Genomic DNA, 21,384 nt, shown 5'->3' with positions numbered 1-21,384 from the left:
CCATGCCAGTATATTACCACCAAACTCATGTGCTTTAATTTTACACACTAACCTCTCATGTTGGACTTTATCAAAGGCCTTCTGAAAATCCAAATAAACCACATCCACTGGTTCTCCCTTATCTATTCTACCAGTTACATCCTCAAAAAACTCCAGTAGGTTTGTCAAATGTGATTTCCCTTTCATAAATCCACGTTGACTTTGTCTAATCTCGTTGATATTTTTTAAGTGTCCTGTTATCACATCCTTTATAATAGACTCTAGCATTTTCCCTACTACTGATGTTAGGCTAACCGGTCTGTAGTTCCCTGTTTTCTCTCTCCCTCCTTTTTTAATTAGTGGGGTTACATTTGCCACCCTCCAATCTGCAGGAACTGGTCCATAATCTATAGAATTTTGGAAGATGACAACTAATGCATCCACTATTTCCATGGCTACCTCTTTTAGTACTCTGCGATGCAGATTATCAGGCTCTGGGGATTTATCGGCTTTCAGTCCCATTAATTTCTCCAGCACTATTTTTTTACTAATACTAATTTCCTTTAATTCCTCCTTCTCACTCATCCCTTGGTTCCCTAGCATTTCTGGGAAGTTATTTGTGTCCTCTTCCGTGAAGACAGAACCAAAGTATTTGTTTAATTGCTCTGCCATTTCCTCGTTCCCCATTATAAATTCTCCCGTTTCTGACTGTAAGGGGCCTACATTTGTCTTCACTAATCTTTTTCATTTTACATACTTGTAGAAGCTTTTACAGTCCACTTTTATGTTCCTTGCAAGTTTATTCTCGTACTCTATTTTTCCCTTCTTAATCAATCTCTTCTTCCTTTTTTGCTGATGGGTGTATGGAGTTAGGTCACAGACCAACCATGATCTCATTGAATGGTGCAACAGGCTCGAGGGGCTAAATGCCACTGCCACTTGCTGCCTCCTGATATGCGCCACCTTCTCCTGCAAGAAAGCGGGACGTGTGTCTGGGTGATGTGCCTGTCATGGTTGAATAGCTGCCAGTATGTGTGGCTGTGAGTTGTGAGTGGGCGGCTTGCAACTGTGGTAATGTGTGAGGGTGAGAGGAAGCAACTGATTGGAAGAATTGAGTACTGATGGAAAGAGTTTATTGGTGTGTGGGTGATGGGGGTGTAGTGTGTGGAGCAGTTGGTGGGAGATGCAACTTGACAGTTGACCTCACTCACCTTGACCACTCATGTCAAAGCATTGAACTTCTTCCTGCACTGCATCCATGTTCATGATGCTGTGCGCCTGGCATTGACTGCGTCCCCTACTGCCTCCCACTGCCTTTTGAGCATATGTCTGGAGGGTCTCTTGCTGCCCACCCATCACCACCCCCCTGTGGATATAGGATGTCCATCCTTCTGTCAACCTCTTGCACCAAGGCCTCTAGTGCATCAGCAGAGAACCTTGGTGCATGCACTCTCGCAGGCCTGGTACCAACTCAGATCGGCAGATTGGTGAGGTCTGGTGTGCAGATTGGAGGATGTGGAATTTAGTAGTGCGCATCCTTAATTCAATGTTTTAACATAACTCATCAGTTTGTACACAGTTTGTACACATAGAGATGGGACCTGAATCTGTGTTTTACGTGTGCGATGTCTGATTTCTGTTCAGACTCCGTGCAGGCAGCTGACTGTTATTTTTAGCAAATAACAGGTCCCGGCTACCTTTAAGAGATTGGGGCTTCCCCTGCTGGGGGAAAGTGCACATTGCATTGAATCCTCGCACCAACGCTGATTTCCACTGCTGCTTCAAGGTAAGACCTCAGGCCTGACCAAAGTCTTGTCCTACTTGCATAGGGGCCATTGCGCGCGGATCATGCTACCCGCGCCCAATAATAGGCCTTATCAATTTTTTTTTCCCCTGTGTTTCCAGCCCCACAAGGAAGGAAGCTGTGCTGGATCTAGTTCTGGGGAATGAAGTGGGGCAGGTGGAGCATGCTTCTGTGGGGGAGCATTTTGGGAACAGTGATCATAATATCATTAGGTTTAGAATAGTTATGGAAAAAGACAAGGAACAATCAAATGTGAAAATGCTTAACTGGAGGAGGGCTAATTTCAGTGAGTTAAAAAGGGATCTTTCCCAGGTGGATTGGAATCAAAAATTATTAGGCAAAACAGTAATTCAACAATGGGAGGAGTTGGTTCAGGTACAGAGTGGACAGATCCCTATGAGGGGGAAAGGAAAGGCATCCAAAGCTCGAGCTCCCTGGATAACTAAAGAAATAGAGATTAAAATGAAACAGGAAAAGGAGGCTTATGACAAATGTAAGCTTCATAATACAGTACAGAACCAGGCTGAATACAGAAAGTACAGTGGAGATCTAAAAAGGGAATAAGAGGGCAAAGAGAGATTAGTTGCTAACATAAAAGGGAACCCAAAAGTTTTTTATAAACATATAAATAGTAAAAGGGTAATCAAAGGAAGGGACCAATTAGGGTCAAAAAAGGAAATCCTCTTGTGGAGGCAGAGGGCATGGCTGAGGTACTAAATGATTACTTCACATCTGTCTTCACTAGAGAAGTAAAGGAGGAGGTAGTAGTGATATTGGATAGGATAGAAATAAAGATAGATAGATAAAGAGAAGGTACTAAAAAGATTGGCAGTACTCAAAGTAGAAAAGTCACCCGGTCCAGATGGGATACATCCTCGGTTACTGAGGGAAGTAAGGGTGGAAATTGCGGAGACTCTGACCACAATCTTCCAATCACCCTTAGATATGGGGACGGTGCCGGAGGACTGGAGGATTGTAAATGTTACACCCCTGTTCAAAAAAGGGGAGAGGGATAAACCCGGTAATTACAGGCCAGTCAGCCTAACGTCGGTGGTGGGGAAACTTTTAGAGACAATAATCCGGGACAAAATTAATTGGCACTTGGAAAAGTCTGGGCTAATAAATGAAAGTCAGCACGGATTTGTTAAAGGAAAATCGTGTTTGACTAACTTGATTGAGTTCTTTGATGAAGTAACGGAGAGGGTTGATGAGGGTAGTGCGGTTGATGTTGTGTATATGGACTTTCAAAAGGCTTTTGATAAAGTGCCACATAATAGACTTGTTAGCAAAATTAAAACCCATGGGATTAAAGGGACAGTGACAGTGTGGATACAAAATTGTCTCAGAGACAGAAAGCAGAGAGTAGTGGTGAACGGTTGTTTTTCAGACTGGAGGGAAGTTTACAGTGGTGTTCCCCAGGGGTCAGTATTAGGACCACTGCTCTTTTGGATATATATTAATGACCTGCACTTGGGTATAGAGGGTATAATTTCAAAGTTTGCAGATGACACGAAACTTGGGAATATAGTAAACAGTGAGGAGGATAGTAACAGACTTCAGGAGGACAGAGACAGACTGGTGAAATGGGCAGACACGTGGCAGATGAAATTTAAAGCAGAGAAGTGTGAAGTGATGCAGTTTGGAAGGAAAAATGAGGAGAGGCAATATAAACTAAATGGGACAATTTTAAAGGGGGTGCAGGAACAGAGAGACCTGGGGGTGTATGTACACAAATCTTTGAAGGTGGCAGGACAAGTTGAGAACGCTGTTAAAAAGCATATGGGATCCTGGGCTTTATTAATAGAGACATAGGGCCTGATATTAGGAGAAAGGCGGGTTGGCAGCGGGGGGGGGTCGACTGGGCGCGTGGGTAATGCACCCAGTGAAATCGGGGTGCTCCGCACGCGATCGCAGCCTAATTGAAGGTACTTACGCGTGCTTCCGGGTTTCCCGTTGCAGACCTGCGCAGCGGGCGGACTGCGCACCCGCATCACAGGCTGTCAGCAGGAGGAGCCCTATTTAAAGGGGCAGTCCTCCAATGCTCCTCCTGCAGCAAAGAACCAAATTGGCAGCATGGAGCAGGCCAGAGGCCAGGCTGCTCCAAGGTTCTCTGACTCCTCACTCCAGGTGCTGCTCGATGGGGTCAGGAGGTGGAGGGAAACGTTTTTCCCAGCAGATGAGAGGAAATGGCCTGCCTCTGCCACCAAGAAGGCCTGGCTCGAGGTGGCAGAGGAGGTCACCAGCAGCAGCAACATCTCCCGCACCTGGATCCAGTGCAGGAAGCGCTTTAATGACCTAACCAGGTCAGCCAAAATGAGTACACTTACGCATTCTCCCACACTCCGTCTTCCACATCACCTCCACCACCACACAACTCCTTCTGCACTGCCACCACAATGCTCTCACATCACTCCTCACATCCACTCAACCATCATCCTCACCTTGCCTGCACTTACTCACTGCCCCAGTTTCCATTCGAACACAACCACGCAACCCAATCCTCATACAATTTCATGGCTGTGTCTCAAACGCACCCTCCCATGCATCTCCCTCATGATCACCCCCACCCACACCAATGCATGCAGTGGATGACTCAATCACGCCTCTCTGTGTTTTGCCTTGATAGAAGAAGAGATGCCAGAAAGCCCAGGAGAGGGATGATGGTGAAAGGGGACATGGAAGTGGGGACGCCACTCAAAGCGCTTCCACGTCTCACCCGTTGCCCCCCTCACAACCAGTACCCGCAATGCTGCCCCCTCTCCAGGTGGCCGAGTCTGCCCCTGCACAGGTGCAGGTGGAGCAGTCTTTGGAGGGGCCCTCACGGGCACCGAAACCCAGAGGGCGTCTGCGCAAAGCATCTCATCGGTCAGGGCATGGACAAGAGCAACCTGCCACTACCTCTGCTGAAGCCACAGGGGTAGCACCACATATGGGTTCCCGTAAACGTAAGGCGAAGGTTTTGTGAGCACAAAGGGGATGCACAAGGGTGTAAGACAAAATGTCATGTTTTTGATTTATTTTTGTTTGTTTTGCAAAAAAACATAAAAATTTGTTATCACCACTACTGCCACATATTTGCTAATCTTGTCTGGTTTGTGCAATAATGCCCTTTCCTGAGGATTACCATGAAGACCAACACCTGATGCCACCCATTGTGTCACTGCAGGGTGGGTGTAGGTGTATTTGCAGGGCTCTTTTGTGCAGACGACTGAGAGACGTCGGCGATGTCCCCGCTGGCACCCTGGAAGGTTGCGGAGGAGAAGTTGTTGAGGGCAGCGACAGGTAAGAAGATGGTGCTCGGGCCAGCCGGGAGCAGCTTGGCATGAAGGAGGCTGCAGATGTCCACGACTACATGTCGAGTGACTCTGAGCCTCCGTGTGCACTGCTGCTCAGAGAGGTCCAGGAAGCTGAGCCTTGGTCTGTAGACCCTGTGGTGAGGGTAGTGCCTTCTGCGACGCGTCTCTCTCTACGGTTGCCCTCCCTCCTGCTGTGCAGGTGGATGTGTCACAGCACTGTATTGTGGGGCTCCACGTGTCAGAGGTGGACGGCGTGGCCGGCGAGGCTGGTGATGCTGTTCGTCCTCCGAGGAGGTCATGACTGCAGCTATGGCGGCCCCCATCCGGAAGATGTACGTTTGAGGGGTCCGCAAGGTCGGTACATGTCTCTGCACACCGGGGTTGAGGTTCCAAGTTGGTGAATTTCATTGTTAGGAGGAGGGTGGTGGAGGCCAAACTTTGTCCAAAGTGACAGAGTGGCCTCCTGCAATGAGTGAGGGTCTCCCCCTGCCACCTATCAAATGGACCTTTGCAGCTGCCACAGGCTGGTGGCTGCAACACGTCTGTTTCAACTGGGAGTGTTTCCCCCAGTATGGAAAACACGCTCAGTTGACCTGAAAATACCACCCCTCCTAAAATATGCTCCAAATCAGGTCTCATAACGACCTGAAGTATTGAATTAATTGATTTAAGTGGGATCCCGCCCGCTTTAATTGCCGGTGGGATGCGGGGGCTGCATGTGCATCTAAGCGCGTCACTGGGGAACCGGAAGTGGGCGGGTTGGAGCCAGGCTCCGGACCCACCCCAGGAATCCCCGATTTTCGGAGCCCCCCCGCCACGAATGCACCCGCTCGGACATCCGAAAATCGAGCCCGTAGAGTACAAAAGCAAGGAAGTTATGCTAAACCTTTATAAAACACTGGAGTATTGTGTTGAATTCTGGGCACTGCACTTTCGGAAGGATGTCAAGGCCTTTGAGAGGGTACAGAAGAGATTTACTAGAATGTTTCCCAGGGATGAGGTACTTCAATTATGTGGAGAGACTGGAGAAGCTGGGGTTGTTCTCCTTAGAACAGAGAAGGTTATGGGGAGATTTGATAGAGGTGTTCAAAATCATGAACGGTTTTGATAGAGTAAATAAGGAGAAACTGTTTCCAGTGGCAGAAGGGTTGGTAACCAGGGGACACAGATTTAAGGTGATCGGCAAAAGAGCCAGAGGCGACATGAGGAAACATTTTTTTACGCAGCGAGTTGCAATGATCTGGAATGCACTGTCTGAAAGGGTGGTGGAAGCAGATTCAATAATAACTTTCAAAAGTGAGCTGGATAAATACTTGAAGGGAAAAAAATTACAGGGCCATGGGGAAAAAGCAGGGGATTGGGACTAACTGGATAGCTACTTCAAAGAGCCGGCACAGGTACAATGGGCCGAATGGCCTCCTCCTGTAACATACTATGATACTATGATTTGTCTTTGTATATGACCAGTCAGCCATCTTGGCTTTTTCTTACCAACTTCCTTCTTTTGACTTTGGGTATATATTTGTCTTCCACATTTTTTATCTTGTTCTTAAAAACTTTCCATTTGTATTGTACATTGGTCTCATCACCCCCCAGTAGGATTGGCCAATTAACCCATGGGTGTTCCTGCCCAGGGCCCCGCGGATTTCCAGGGCCCTTGTTTTATTTTGTTTTATTCAATGGTAAGAATGCTATTTCCCTATTTCAGGGTGGACAGGTGACAAGGATGTAGGTGACTTGGATCTGGCAAAATTGCTCATCCGGCTTCTGAACCAGTGACCTGACAATCGCTCTCTGCACCTGGGAGTGCTTGACGCTGACGTTGGATGCAAAAAAGTGGGGCAATATTCCACGTTCCTCTTTAGGTTTCTTTATACCAGTGGTTTGGTGAAGTGTGCAGGAAACTACCTTGCAGTCAGGCCTCTGGCACTCAACCAGCGCTACAGGTTACACAGAGGAGGCCTGGGTGACTGCTTCTCTGGTTTTTCCTGTGATTGGTGTCACCCGCGAACAGTCTGGTTGAGATAAGGAGCTTACTGTATCCTGCATCCTGCCTCCTTACCTCTTTGTAGTGAGCTGCGATATCAAGCTACCAGTGATGCACAGTCTTAGTACGATAGTGCCTAATACAGTTGACAAAGTCCGACTTCAAAAGGAGCTGAAACTGTTCATGACGTCCACTGGAATGTAAATCCCAAAAAGATCTCCCAGTATTCCTGAGGAGGTCGATCCTGGGTATTCACTGGGCTAATGTAAGAACTGTTAATCCTTTTATGAGTCCATTCTATTCCTGCAGAAGTGTGAGTTCCAATTCTTGTGACATTATCTCAGATCGTTACTCTTGTCTGTTAATAATTACTGATAATTATATTTTATTTTATTAAAGATCCTACTGACCTGCACTCATTTCATTCACTAAATGGATCTGAAATCTTACTGTTTAATCAAGAGATGAAGACATCAGTATAAATTGAGATGTGTGTTAATGGTCGTCAGTGTAGTTGGTTCAAATCTCAATATATAATTCTACCATTGATAAGGTTAGTACACAGTTTTGGGAGCGTAAAACATTCATTCTAATAAACTTTTGGGTTGAGGTTGTACTTTGTGATATTAGGAACTCATCTGTATGAAATTCCTCTGTCAGTTATTTAAAATAAACAGGTTAGTGCATTTGTTAAAATAACTGAGAAAGGATTTCATATGAATGCATATGTTACTTATATTGTAAATTGTAATTTCAGCTACCTTCTCAATGATCCTAACAGAAGCTCCATTACAGTCAGTAAAGTATCTCAAACACTGATCAACCAGACCTCACTCCTTCACTGTTCTCCCATAGTCTGTAATAAGTAAGTGCTGTACTTTACACAAATCACCATGTTCGCAGGGTGGCAATAATTGTTTGCCGAAAGAACAGTATGATAGAATCATTGAATGGTTACAGCACAGAAGGAGGCCATTCAGCCCATAGTGCCTGTGCTGGCTCTTTCAAAGAGCTATCCAATTAGTCCCACTCCCCTGCTCTTTCCCCATAGCCCTGAAAAAATGTCACCTTTTCAAGTATTTAACTCCCTTTTGAAAGTTACCATTGAATCTGCCTCCACCATCCTTTCAGTCAGCGCATTCCAGATCATAACAACTCGTTGCGTAAAAAAAATTCTCCTCATTCCTCCCCTCTGGATCTTTTGCTGATTACATTAAATCTGTGTCTTCTGGTTACTGACCATTCTGCCATTGGAAATGGTTTCACCTTATTTGCTTTATCTACACCCTTCATAATTTTGAACACATCTATCGAATCTCCTCTCAACCATCCCTGCTCTAAGGAGAACAACTGCAAGGTCTCCAGTCTCTCCACGCAACTAAAGTCCCTCATCCCTGGTACCATTCCAGTAAATCTTTTCTGCACCCTCTCTAAGGCCTTCAGATCCTTCCAAAAGTGCGGTGCCCAGAATTGGACACAATGCTCCAGTTGTGGCAGAACCATTTTTTTATAAAGGTTCGTCATGACTTCCTTGCTTTTGTACTCTATGCCTCTATTTATAAAGCCCAGGATCCCGTATGCTTTTTTAACTGTTTTCTCAACCTGCCCTGCCCTACCACTTCAGCAATTTGTGCACATATATCCCTAGATCTCTCTGTTCCTGCATCCCCTTTAGAGTTGTACCCTTTAGTTTAGTTTATATTGCTTCTCCTCGTTCTTCCGACCAAAATGTATCACTTCGTACTTCTCTGCGTTAAATTTCATCTGCCATGTGTCCGCCCATTCCACCAGCCTGTCTATATCCTCTTGATGTCTATCACTATCCTCCTCGCTGTTCACTACACTTGCAAGTTTTGCGCCATCTGCAAATTCTGAAATTGTGCCCTGTACACCCAAGTCCAAGTCCTTAATATATATCAAGAAAAGCAGTGGTCCCAGCACCGACCCCTGGGGAACACCACTGTACACCTCCCTCCAGTCCGAAAAACAACCGTTCACCACTACTCTCTGTTTCCTGTCACTGAGCCAATTTCCTATCCATGCTGCCACTGCCCCTTTTATTCCATGGGCTTCAACTTTGATCACAAGCCTATTATGCGGCACTTTATCAAACGCCTTTTGAAAGTCCATATACACAACATCAACCGCATTGCCCTCATCAACCCTCTCTGTTACCTCATCAAAAAACTCAATCAAGTTAGTTAAACACAATTTGCCTTTAACAAATCTATGCTGGCTTTCCCTAATCAATCCACAATCATCCAAGTGACTGTTAATTCTGTCCCGGATTATCGTTTCTAAAAGTTTCCCGAGGTTAAGTTGACTGGCCTGTAGTTGCTGGGTTTATCCTTACACCCTTTTTTGAACAAGGGTGTAACATTTGCAATTCACCAGTTCTCTGGCACCACCCCCGTATCTACGGATGTTTGGAAGATTATGGCCAGTACCTCCACAATTTCCACCCTTACTTCCCTCAGAAACCTAGGATGCATCCCATCTGGACCGGGTGACTTATCTACTTTAAGTACAGCCAGCCTTTCTAGTACCTCCTCTTAATCAATTTTTAGCCCATCCAGTATCTCAACTACCTCCTCTTTTTGAATCATAGAGTCACAGAAAGGTTACAGCATGGAAGGAGGCCATTCAGCCCATCAAGTCTGTGCCGGCTCTATGCAAGAGCAATCTAGTTAGTCTCACTCCCTTGCCCTTTCCCCGTAGCCCTTCAATTTTTTTTTCCTTTCAAGTACTTATTCAGTTCCCTTTTGAAGGCCATGATTGAATCTGCCTCCACCACCCCCTCGGGCAGTGCATTCCAGATCATAACCACTCGCTGTGTAAAAAAGTTTTTCCTCATGTCACCTTTGGTTCTTTTGCCAATCACCTTAATTCTATGTCCTCTGATTCTTGACCCTTCTGCCAATGGAAACAGTTTCTCTCTATCTACTCTGTCGAGACCCTTCATGATTTTGAATACCTCGATCAAATCTCCTCTCAATCTTCTCTGTTCCAAGGAGAACAACCCCAGCTTCTCCAGTCTATACATGTAAGTAAAGTCCCTCATCCCTGGAATCATTCTAGTAAATCTTTTCTGCACCCTCTCCAAGGCCTTCACATCCTTCCTAAAGTGCGGTGCCCAGAACTGGACACAATACTCCAGTTGTGGTCAAACCAGTGTTTTATAAAGGTCCATCATAACTTCCTTGCTTTTGTACTCTATGCCTTTATTTATAAAGCCAGGATCCCGTATGCTTTTTTAACTGCTTTTTTAACCTGCCCTGCCACCTTCAACAATTTGTGTACATGTACCCCCAGATCTCTCTGTTCCTTTACCCCTTTTAGAGTTGTGCCCGCTAGTTTATATTGCCTCTCCTCATTCTTCCTACCGAAATGTATCACTTCGCATTTTTCTGCGTTAAATTTCATTTGCCACGTGTCCACCCATTTCACCAGCCTGTCTATATCCTTTTGAATAGACTTTGGCAGCTTCTTCTTCCTTGGTAAAGACAGATGCAAAGTACTCATTTAGTACCTCAGCCATGCCCTCTGCCTCCATGCGTAGATCTCCTTTTTGGTCCCTAATTGGCCCCACCCTCCTCTTACTACCCGTTTACTATTTATATGCCTGTAGAAGACTTTTGGATTCCCTTTTATGTTGGCCACCAGTCTATTCTCATAGTCTTTTTTTGCCCCTCTTATTTCCTTTTTCACTTCCGCTCTGAACTTTCTATATTCTGCCTGGTTCTTACTTGTATTATCAACCTGACATCTGTCATACGTCCCTTTTTTTGTTTCATCTTACTGACTTTTGTCATCCAGGGAACTCTGGCTTTAGTTGCCCTATCTTTCCCCCTCATGGGAATGTACCTAGACTGTACCCGAACCATCTCCTCCTTAAAGGGCGCCCATTGTTCAATTACAGTTTTGCCTGCCAATCTTTGATTCCAATTTACCCGGGCCAGATCTGTTCTCAACCCACTGAAATTATCCCTCCTCCAATTAAGTAATTTTACCCTAGATTGCTCCTTGTCCTTTTCCATAACTAATCTAAACCTTATGATACTCTGATCACTGTTCCCTAAATGTTCCCACACTGACACTTGCTCCACTTGACCCGCCTCATTCCCCAGAACCAGATCCAGCAATGCCTCCTTCCTCATTGGGCTGGAAACGTACTGGTCAAGAAAGTTCTCCTGAACACACTTCAGAAATTCCTCCCCCTCTTTGCCCTTTACACTATTACTATCCCAGTCTATATTAGGATAGTTGAAGTCCCCCATTATCACTGCTCTATAGTTCTTGCACCTCTCTGTAATTTCCCTGAAAATTTGCTCCTCTATATCCTTCCCACTAGTTGGTGCCTATAGAATACACCCAGCAGTGTAATGGCACCTCTATTGTTTCTTAACTCCAACCAAATAGATTCTGTCTTTGACCCCTCCAGGACATCCTCTCTCTCCAGCACTGCAATATTCTCTTTAATCAATACTGCCACCCTCCCCCCTCCTTTCTTTCCTTCCCTACCTTTCCTGAACACCTTGATTCCAGGAATATTTAGTACCCAATCCTGCCCTTTTTTGAGCCAGGTCTCCGTTATCACCATTACATCATATTCCCATGTGGCTATTTGTGCCTGCAGCTCACCAACCTTATTTACCACACTTCGAGCGTTCACACACATGCACTGTAAACCAGTCTTGGACCTTCTTGTATTCTCTCTCAGTCTGATCTAACCTAATACTGTACTATTTCTTACTCTAGTGTTATCTGTCTCTCCCAATCCTTTGTGCACCTTGTTTCTCCTTTCCAATGCTACATCCAGGTGCCCATCCCCCTGCCAAATTAGTTTAAACACCCCCCCCACAACAGCACTAGTTAACCTCCCCGTGAGGACATTGATCCCAACTTTGTTGTGGTGGGACCTGTACAGGCCGGACGGGTTGCAGAACTGGTCCCAATGCCCCAGGAATCTAAAGCCCTCCCTCCTGCACCATCTCTCCAGCCACGCATTCATCTGCTCTATCCTCCTATTTCTATACTCACTAGCACGTGGCACCAGGAGTAACCCAGAGATTACTACCCTATTAATCTCTTTCCTAGCTCCCTAAAATCTGCCTGCAGGACCTCATCCCTCTTTCTACCTATGTCGTTGGTACCGATATGGACCACGACCTCTGGCTATTCACCCTCCCCCTCCAGAATGTTCTGCAGCCACTCAATGACATCCTTGACCCTGGCACCAAGGCGGCAACATACCATCCTGGAATCACGTCTGCAAATGCAGAAACGTCTGACTGTTCCCCTAACTATAGAATCCCCTATCACTATTGCTTTCCTGACCTTCCTGCTCCCCACCCACCCCCACCCCCCATACAGCTGAGCTACCCATGGTGCTGTGGACTTGGCTCTGGCGCACTCCCCAGAGGAACTCTCTCCCTCATCAGTATTCAGAACTGAACACTGGTTAGAGAGTGAGATGCCCTCAGGGGTCTCCTGCACTACCTGCCTGGTCCGTCTGGCGGTCACCCAGTCCCTCTCTGCCTGCACTCTTTTAAGCTGCGGGGTGACCACCTCCTGAAACGTGCTATCCACGTAGCTCTCAGCCTTGCAGATGCACTGCAGTGACCCCAGCTGTAGGCCATCATCAGGTCCAGGGGATTTGTCAGCTTTTAGTCCCATTAATTTCTCCAAGTGCTTTTTCTTTACTAATCTTAATTGCTTTAAGTTCTTCACTCTCATTAGACCCTTGGTTCCCCACTATTTCCGGTATATTTTTTGTGTCTTCCACTGCGAAGACAGATACAAAATATTTGTTTAATGTCTCTGCCATTTCCTTATGCCCATTATAATCTCCTGTCTCAGCTTCTAAGTGACCCACATTTACTTTCGCTAATCTCTTCCTTTTTACATACTTATAGAGGCTCCTACAGTCTGTTTTTATATTTCTTACTAGCTTACTTTCACATTCAATTTTCACCCTCTTTACAGTATCTTGGTCATCCTTTGCTGGTTTCTAAAACCCTCCCAATCCCCAGGCTTACTACTCTTTTTGGCAACATTGTAAGCCTCTTCTTTTAATCTAATACTATCCTTAACTTTCCCATGGAGTTTTTATTTCTCAAGGGAATTTATATTTGTTGAGAATTATGAATTATTTCTTTAAATATTTGCCATTGATTATCTGCTGTCATATCTTTTAACCTAATTTCCCAATCTACCTTCGCCAATTCACCCCTCATAATTTTAAATTTAATACCCTAGTTTCGGATTTAACTATATCACTCTCAAACTCAATACGAAATTCTATCATATTATGATCACTCTTCCCCGGAGGAGCTTTAACAATAAGATTAAAATTTAACCCTATCTCATTACACGATGCTAGATCTAAGATAGCTTGTTCCCTAGTTGATTTCTCAACATATTGTTCTAGAAAACTGTCTCAAATGCATTCCATGAACTTGTCCTCCAAACTATTGTGGTGTGTTGTGGATGTGGTGTACTTGGATTTTCAGAAGGCTTTTGATAAGGTCCCACACAAGAGGTTAGTGTGCAAAATTAAAGCACATGGGATTGGGGGGAATATACTGGCATGGATTGAGAATTGGTTGACAGACAGGAAACAGAGAGTAGGAATAAACGGGTCTTTTTCCGGGTGGCAGGCAGTGACTAGTGGGGTACTGCAGGGATCAGTGCTTGGGCCCCAGCAATTCACAATATATATCAATGATTTGGATGAGGGAACTAAATGTAACTTTTCCAAATTTGCAGATGACACAAAGCTGGGGTGGAATGTGAGCTGTGAGGAGGATGCAAAGAGGCTCCAATGTGATTTAGACAAGTTGGGTGAGTGGGCAAGAACATGGCAGATGCAGTATAACGTGGATAAATGTGAGGTTATCCACTTTGGTTGTAAAAACAGAAAGGCAGATTATTATCTGAATGGTGATAGATTGGGAAAAGGGGAGGTGCAACGAGACCTGGGTGTCCTTGTACACCAGTCGCTGAAAGCGAGCATTCAGGTGCAGCAAGCAGTTAGGAAGGCGAATGGTATGCTGGCCTTCATTGCAAGAGGATTTGAGTACAGGAGCAGGGATGTCTTACTGCAGTTATACAGGGCCTTGTTGAGACCACATCTGGAGTATTGTGTGCAGTTTTGGTCTCCTTATCTGAGGAAGGATGTCCTTGCCATGGAGGGAGTGCAACGAAGGTTTACCAGACTGATTCCTGGGATGGCAGGACTGACGTATGAGGAGAGATTGGGTCGACTAGGCCTATATTCACTAGAGTTTAGAAGAATGAGAGGTGATCTCATCGAAACATATAAAATTCTAACAAGACTAGACAGACTAGATGCAGGGAGGATGTTCCCTATGACTGGGGGGTCCAGAACCAGGGGTCACAGTCTCAGGATACGGGATATGCCATTTAGAACCGAGATGAGGAGAAATTTCTTCACTCAGAGGGTGGTGAACCTGTGGAATTCTCTACCACAGAAGGCAGTGGAGGCCAAGTCATTAAATATATTCAAGAAGGAGATACATATATTTCTTAATGCTAAAGGGATCAAGGGATATGGGGAAAAAGCGGGAACAGGGTACTGAGTTAGACGATCAGCCATGATCATTTTGAATGGCGGAGCAGGCCCGAAGGGCCGAATGGCCTACTCTTGCTCCTATTTTCTATGTTTCTATGTTTCTATTCCCACTTTATATTGGGATAATTGAAGTCCCCCATTATCACTACTCTATTGTTTTTATAGCTTTCTGAACTTTGCTTACAGATTTGCTCCTCTATCTCCTTCCCTCTATTTGGTGGTCTATAGGATACACCCAGCAGTGTAACAGCTCCTGTTCTGGTTCTTAACTCTAAACAAATAGATGTGGAGATGCCGGTGATGGACTGGGGTTGACAATTGTAAACAATTTTACAACACCAAGTTATAGTCCAGCAATTTTATTTTAAATTCACAAGCTTTCGGAGATTTCCTCCTTCCTCAGGCAAATGAAACATTTGCCTGAGGAAGGAGGAAATCTCCGAAAGCTTGTGAATTTAAAATAAAATTGCTGGACTATAACTTGGTGTTGTAAAATTGTTTACAAACACTAAACAAATAGATTCTGTCTTTGAACCCTCAAGCACATCATCCCTTTCTAGGGCTGTAACAGTATCTTTAATCAATACTGCAACCCCCCACCCCTCCTTTTTTCCTTCCCTATTTCTCCTGAATAAGTTGTAGCTGGGAATATTAAGCTCCCATTCCTCCCCTTGTTTGAACCAGGTCTCCGTTATTGTCACTATATCATAGTCCCATGTGGCGACTTGTGCCTGCAGCTCACCAATCTTATTCGTTACGCTCCATGCATTTACGCACATGCACTCCAAACCCGCTTTAATCTGCCTCACATTTGCCCTGTCTGATCGCTCCTATTTCTTTACTCTAATGCTGTTTGTCTCGCCCAATCCTCTGTGTTCCTTGTTTCTCTTCTCTGATGCTTCATCTTGATTCCCCTCCCCTTGCCAATTTAGTTTAAATCCTCTCCCACAGTACTAATTAACCTCCCCGTGAGGACATTAGTCCCAGCCCTGTTCAGGTGCAACCCGTCCAACAGGTCCCTCCTGCCCTAGAATTGGTCCCAATGCCCCAGGAATCTGAAGCCCTCTCTCCTGCACCGTTTCTCCAGCCACACATTAACCTGCTTTATCTTACTGTTCCTATACTCACTGGCAGGTGACACTGGGAGTAATCCAGATATTACCACCTTAGAGGTCCTGCTCTTTAGTCTCCTCCCTAGCTCCTGAAACTCGGTCTGTAGGACCTCAACCCTTTTCTTTCCTGTGTCATAGGTTCCAATATGGACCACGACTTCTGGCTGTTCCCCTTCCCTCTGCAGAATGTCCTGCACCCTCTCACTGATATCCTTCACCCTGGCACCAGAGAGGCAACGCATCATACGGGACTCATGTCGGCAGTTGCAGAAACGCCTGTCTATCCCCCTGACTATCGAATTCCCTATGACAACTGAATTTCTACACTTCACTGTGCCCCCCGTGCAGTCCTTTGCTCCACAGTGCCATGGATTTTCTCTAGACTGCACTAGGTGCAGGTGCAGTCACCCTGAGGCCGTCACCTTCACCAGTATTCAGCACTGAAAATCGGTTAGACCGTGGCCGGAGGATTCCTGCACTGCCTGCCTCCTCCTACAATGCCGGATGGCCACTCACTTACTATCCTCCTGATCTCCCTATGGCTGCGGGGTGACCACTTCCTGGTGGAGATCTTCCCAGGACCAAAGACACAAAGGTCTAGAATTTCTATGGGGCCTCTCTAGTGGGAGATTAGTGGAACCCCATAGAAATTGGCTAAAATTGGTCATTTAAGCCATTTCTCCAGGGTTTCTGATAAAGTTACAGTGGGAAATCAGGAGAACACTACTGAAATTCAAAGGCAAAATATTAGTTCTGAGATATCCCAGAGAATTCAGGGTTGAGAACTCTGTTAACACACACACTTCTCCTGTTAGCTGAGTTTAGGAACCAGGCACCACTGCATGGGGAATTATATTTGCTGCAAACCCTGTGGCATAGTGACGTACCACCCACCCATCTGATCACAAGGTCACAAGATAAATACAGATGAAGAAGGCCATTAAGCCCATCTTAGGTTACCCCTACAAGACCCTACAGCCCCACCCATTGCATATCCAGTTGTTTTTTGAATAATTTCAGGTTTTTGCCTCTGCTTTTTACCTGGAAGTCCAGTCCACGTGTTGGTACTTCTTAGTGCGAGGAAGAACTTCCTGAAATCAGGCCTAAATTTGGATTTTACTGGTTTGAGCTTGTGTCTCCTTCCCCTACTCTCACTTTTTAGCTTAAGGTAATATTTCAGATTTACCTTTTCCATACCATTTACTATCCTTCATAAATCTTTACAGGATCACCTCTTTCAAAAAACAGCTTTCTTCAGTCATTCCTTATACCTCAGACCTCTGACACTAGGGATCAATCTTATGGCTGTTCTTGGCATTGTCTCCAATGCTTCAATTTCTCCCCTGTATCTTAGTGACCAAGACTGGACACCACTCGAGGCATGGTCTGACCAGAGCACGAAAGAGTTCGAACATGACTTTCCTTGACTTGTATCCTAGTTATTTGGTTATGTGGCTCATTGTCCTATTTGCTTTGTTGATTGCTGCTCTGTATTTTCTGGACATGTTGGGTGCAGAACCTACTAAATCCCCAGATCACTTTCAACTTCATCCTCAGCTATTTCAACCCCATTGATGAAGTATCAATGTTGTCCATTTTCCATCCTATGTGCAGTATTTCACACTAGTTTGGCCAGTCATATGTTTACCAACTCATTTTGCATTTCTCCAGCTGCCTTCTCAGTATCCTGGTTTGGTATTACCTGTAAATTTGTCTTAATTTTTGAGTTTCTGGATCCAAGTCATTGATGTAAATTAGAAATGTAACAAACCAATCCCTGAAGCCTCCTACCCAGCAGCACCCCCCAATCCCGATATCACTCCTTTAAAATGGATCCGCTGTTTTCTACCCCAGCTAATTTCTTATCCATTCCAAAGATTTACCTTGGATCTTCGTTGCTTTGGCCTTAACTAATAGTCTTTTGTGAAAAACTTCGTCAAATGCTATTCGGAAGACCAGGTTCACCATTCCTTTGGACCATTCGGCTTAATACTTCCTTAAAAAAGTCACGGTGATTTGTCAGGTCTTCTGAATCCATGTTGCCTGCTGCTCACGAGGTTATTATTGTATAAATGATCTTATTACAGTCCCCACTACTTACACCAGCCATGCTTATCACACCAGCCGCCGATATAGGGCAAATGGCATTAACCACGGAAGCCAATTACAAAGGTGCCACTTGAGTCCCATTAAATGTGCTGGTTATTTTGGGCAGCTGTGGATCTAAGGGTGGTTCTCACTGTTGTGATATTGGAGTACGTGGCCAGAGACAAGATATGGGAGATGGAAGCTTTGTCATCTTAATGTTCACAAGTTGCCACCAGTCATCAGGATGATGCTGTTAACTTTTGTTCTCCTGTAGCACATTTCAGACACCTGTGCAATGCATCATAGTTTTCTATGCACTAAACACGATGATTAATCTATTTTAACAATATTATTTAATTTGCCCTTTTAAATGCTTTTGAGTTGATTAGTTCAAAGTACTATAAAAAAGAGCCGCAGCACTTAATCCCAATGTGTTCTCACACAATCTACCGGCCACTTCTTACAGCGGGCAAATTGCGTTAACACTAGCACGCCCATTATAACTGGTGGGGACTGTTATTGTTTCAATTATTTAACATAATATTGAAGTAAGACTAATGGATTGATAATTGCCTGTTTCTGCTTTGTCATTCTTTTTGAAAATGGACGCAACATTACCTAATTGTATTTTCCCAGTGTTAATGACCACGCCTAATTTACAGGGTTACTTCTCATAGCATCAAGGGCAAGATAGTAAAGGAATCACAGTGACAGTAATGTCATTGAAGATATCATTACTGCCTTTAAAAGAGGGTTTTACCTGGTGTTTCTAGGCTAGAGAAGGCAGCTACAGTCATCTTGTCCACACCGAAAATCTCCACCCTGACACTGCCAATTTACATAAAACAGGGATCTTTTTAACTGCCACATTGCTGATACTTTCAGTGGTAATGATTGTACTTTCAACAAAGCATAGCATTAATCTCCTTCCATCTAAAGGGTTTCCGAGAGAACCTACCCTTCAACTGTTTATAGAATCATAGAATCATAGAAGTTACAACATGGAAACAGGCCCTTCGGCCCAACATGTCCATGTCGCCCAGTTTATACCACTAAGCTAGTCCCAATTGCCTGCACTTGGCCCATATCCCTCTATACCCATCTTACCCATGTAACTGTCCAAATGCTTTTTAAAAGACAAAATTGTACCCGCCTCTACTACTGCCTCTGGCAGCTCGTTCCAGACACTCACCACCCTTTGAGTGAAAAAATTGCCCCTCTGGACCCTTTTGTATCTCTCCCCTCTCACCTTAAATCTATGTCCCCTCGTTATAGACTCCCCTACCTTTGGGAAAAGATTTTGACTATCTACCTTATCTATGCCCCTCATTATTTTATAGACTTCTATAAGATCACCCCTTAACCTCCTACTCTCCAGGGAAAAAAGTCCCAGTCTATCCAATCTCTCCCTATAAGTCAAACCATCAAGTCCCGGTAGCATCCTAGTAAATCTTTTCTGCACTCTTTCTAGTTTAATAATATCCTTTCTATAATAGGGTGACCAGAACTGTACACAGTATTCCAAGTGTGGCCTCACCAATGCCCTGTACAACTTCAACAAGACATCCCAACTCCTGCATTCAATGTTCTGACCAATGAAACCAAGCATGCCGAATGCCTTCTTCACCACCCTATCCACCTGTGACTCCACTTTCAAGGAGCTATGAACCTGTACTCCTAGATCTCTTTGTTCTATAACTCTCCCCAACGCCCTACCATTAACGGAGTAGGTCCTGGCCCGATTCGATCTACCAAAATGCATCACCTCACATTTATCTAAATTAAACTCCATCTGCCATTCATCGGCCCACTGGCCCAATTTATCAAGGTCCCGTTGCAATCCTAGATAACCTTCTTCACTGTCCACAATGCCACCAATCTTGGTGTCATCTGCAAACTTACTAACCATGCCTCCTAAATTCTCATCCAAATCATTAATATAAATAACAAATAACAGCGGACCCAGCACCGATCCCTGAGGCACACCGCTGGACACAGGCATCCAGTTTGAAAAACAACCCTCGACAACCACCCTCTGTCTTCTGTCGTCAAGCCAATTTTGTATCCAATTGGCTACCTCACCTTGGATCCCGTGAGATTTAACCTTATGTAACAACCTACCATGCGGTACCTTGTCAAAGGCTTTGCTGAAGTCCATGTAGACCACGTCTACTGCACAGCCCTCATCTATCTTCTTGGTTACCCCTTCAATAAACTCAATCAAATTCGTGAGACATGATTTTCCTCTCACAAAACCATGCTGACTGTTCCTAATCAGTCCCTGCCTCTCCAAATGCCTGTAGATCCTGTCTCTCAGAATACCCTCTAACAACTTACCCACTACAGATGTCAGGCTCACCGGTCTGTAGTTCCCAGGCTTTTCCCTACCGCCCTTCTTAAACAAAGGCACAACATTTGCTACCCTCCAATCTTCAGGCACCTCACCTGTAGCTGTCGATGATTCAAATATCTCTGCTAGGGGACCCGCAATTTCCTCCCTAACCTCCCATAACGTCCTGGGATACATTTCATCAGGTCCCGGAGATTTATCTACCTTGATGCACGTTAAGACTTCCAGCACCTCCCTCTCTGTAATATGTACACTCCTCAAGACATCACTATTTATTTCCCCAAGTTCCCTAACATCCATGGCTTTCTCAACCGTAAATACCGATGTGAAATATTCATTTAGGATCTCACCCATCTCTTGTGGTTCCGCACATAGATGACCTTGTTGATCCTTAAGAGGCCCTACTCTCTCCCTAGTTACTCTTTTGCCCTTTATGTATTTGTAGAAGCTCTTTGGATTCTCCTTTGCCTTATCTGCCAAAGCAATCTCATGTCCCCTTTTTGCCCTCCTGATTTCTCTCTTAACTCTACTCCGGCAATCTCTATACTCTTCAAGGGATCCACTTGATCCCAGCTGTCTATGTATGTCATATGCCTCCTTCTTCTTTTTGACTAGGGCCTCAATCTCCCGAGTCATCCAAGGTTCCCTACTTCTACCAGCCTTGCCCTTCACTTTATAAGGAATGTGCTTACCCTGAACTCTGGTTAACACACTTTTGAAAGCCTCCCACTTACCAGACGTCCCTTTGCCTGCCAACAGACTCTCCCAATCAACTTCTGAAAGTTCCTGTCTAATACCATCAAAATTGGCCTTTCCCCAATTTAGAATTTTAACTTTTGGGCCAAACCTATCATTCTCCAGAGCTATCTTAAAACTAATGGAATTATGATCACTGGTCCCAAAGTGATCCCTCACTAACACTTCTGTCACCTGCCCTTCCTTATTTCCCAAGAGGAGGTCAAGTTTTGCCCCCTCTCTAGTCGGGCCATCCACATACTGAATGAGAAATTCCTCCTGAATACACTCAACAAATTTCTCTCCATCCAAGCCCCTAATGCTATGGCTGTCCCAGTCAATGTTGGGAAAGTTAAAGTCCCCTACTATTACCACCCTATTTTTCTTGCAGCTGTCTGTAATCTCCTTACATATTTGCTCCTCAATTTCCCGTTGACTA

At 44.8% G+C, this 21,384-nt stretch overlaps 1 long non-coding RNA gene across 1 annotated transcript in view; it reads right to left on the bottom strand.

Annotated features, from left to right (window-relative positions):
* Positions 1-21,384, bottom strand: part of LOC137327043 (uncharacterized) — a 43,881-nt gene that overhangs the window by 20,389 nt on the left and 2,108 nt on the right. The gene's annotated exons all lie outside the window — the stretch shown is intronic.

The sequence above is a fragment of the Heptranchias perlo genome, chromosome 11 (assembly GCF_035084215.1).
Source record: "Heptranchias perlo isolate sHepPer1 chromosome 11, sHepPer1.hap1, whole genome shotgun sequence".
Taxonomy (NCBI): Eukaryota; Metazoa; Chordata; class Chondrichthyes; order Hexanchiformes; family Hexanchidae; genus Heptranchias; species Heptranchias perlo.
This window is presented reverse-complemented; position numbering and strand designations above follow the sequence as displayed.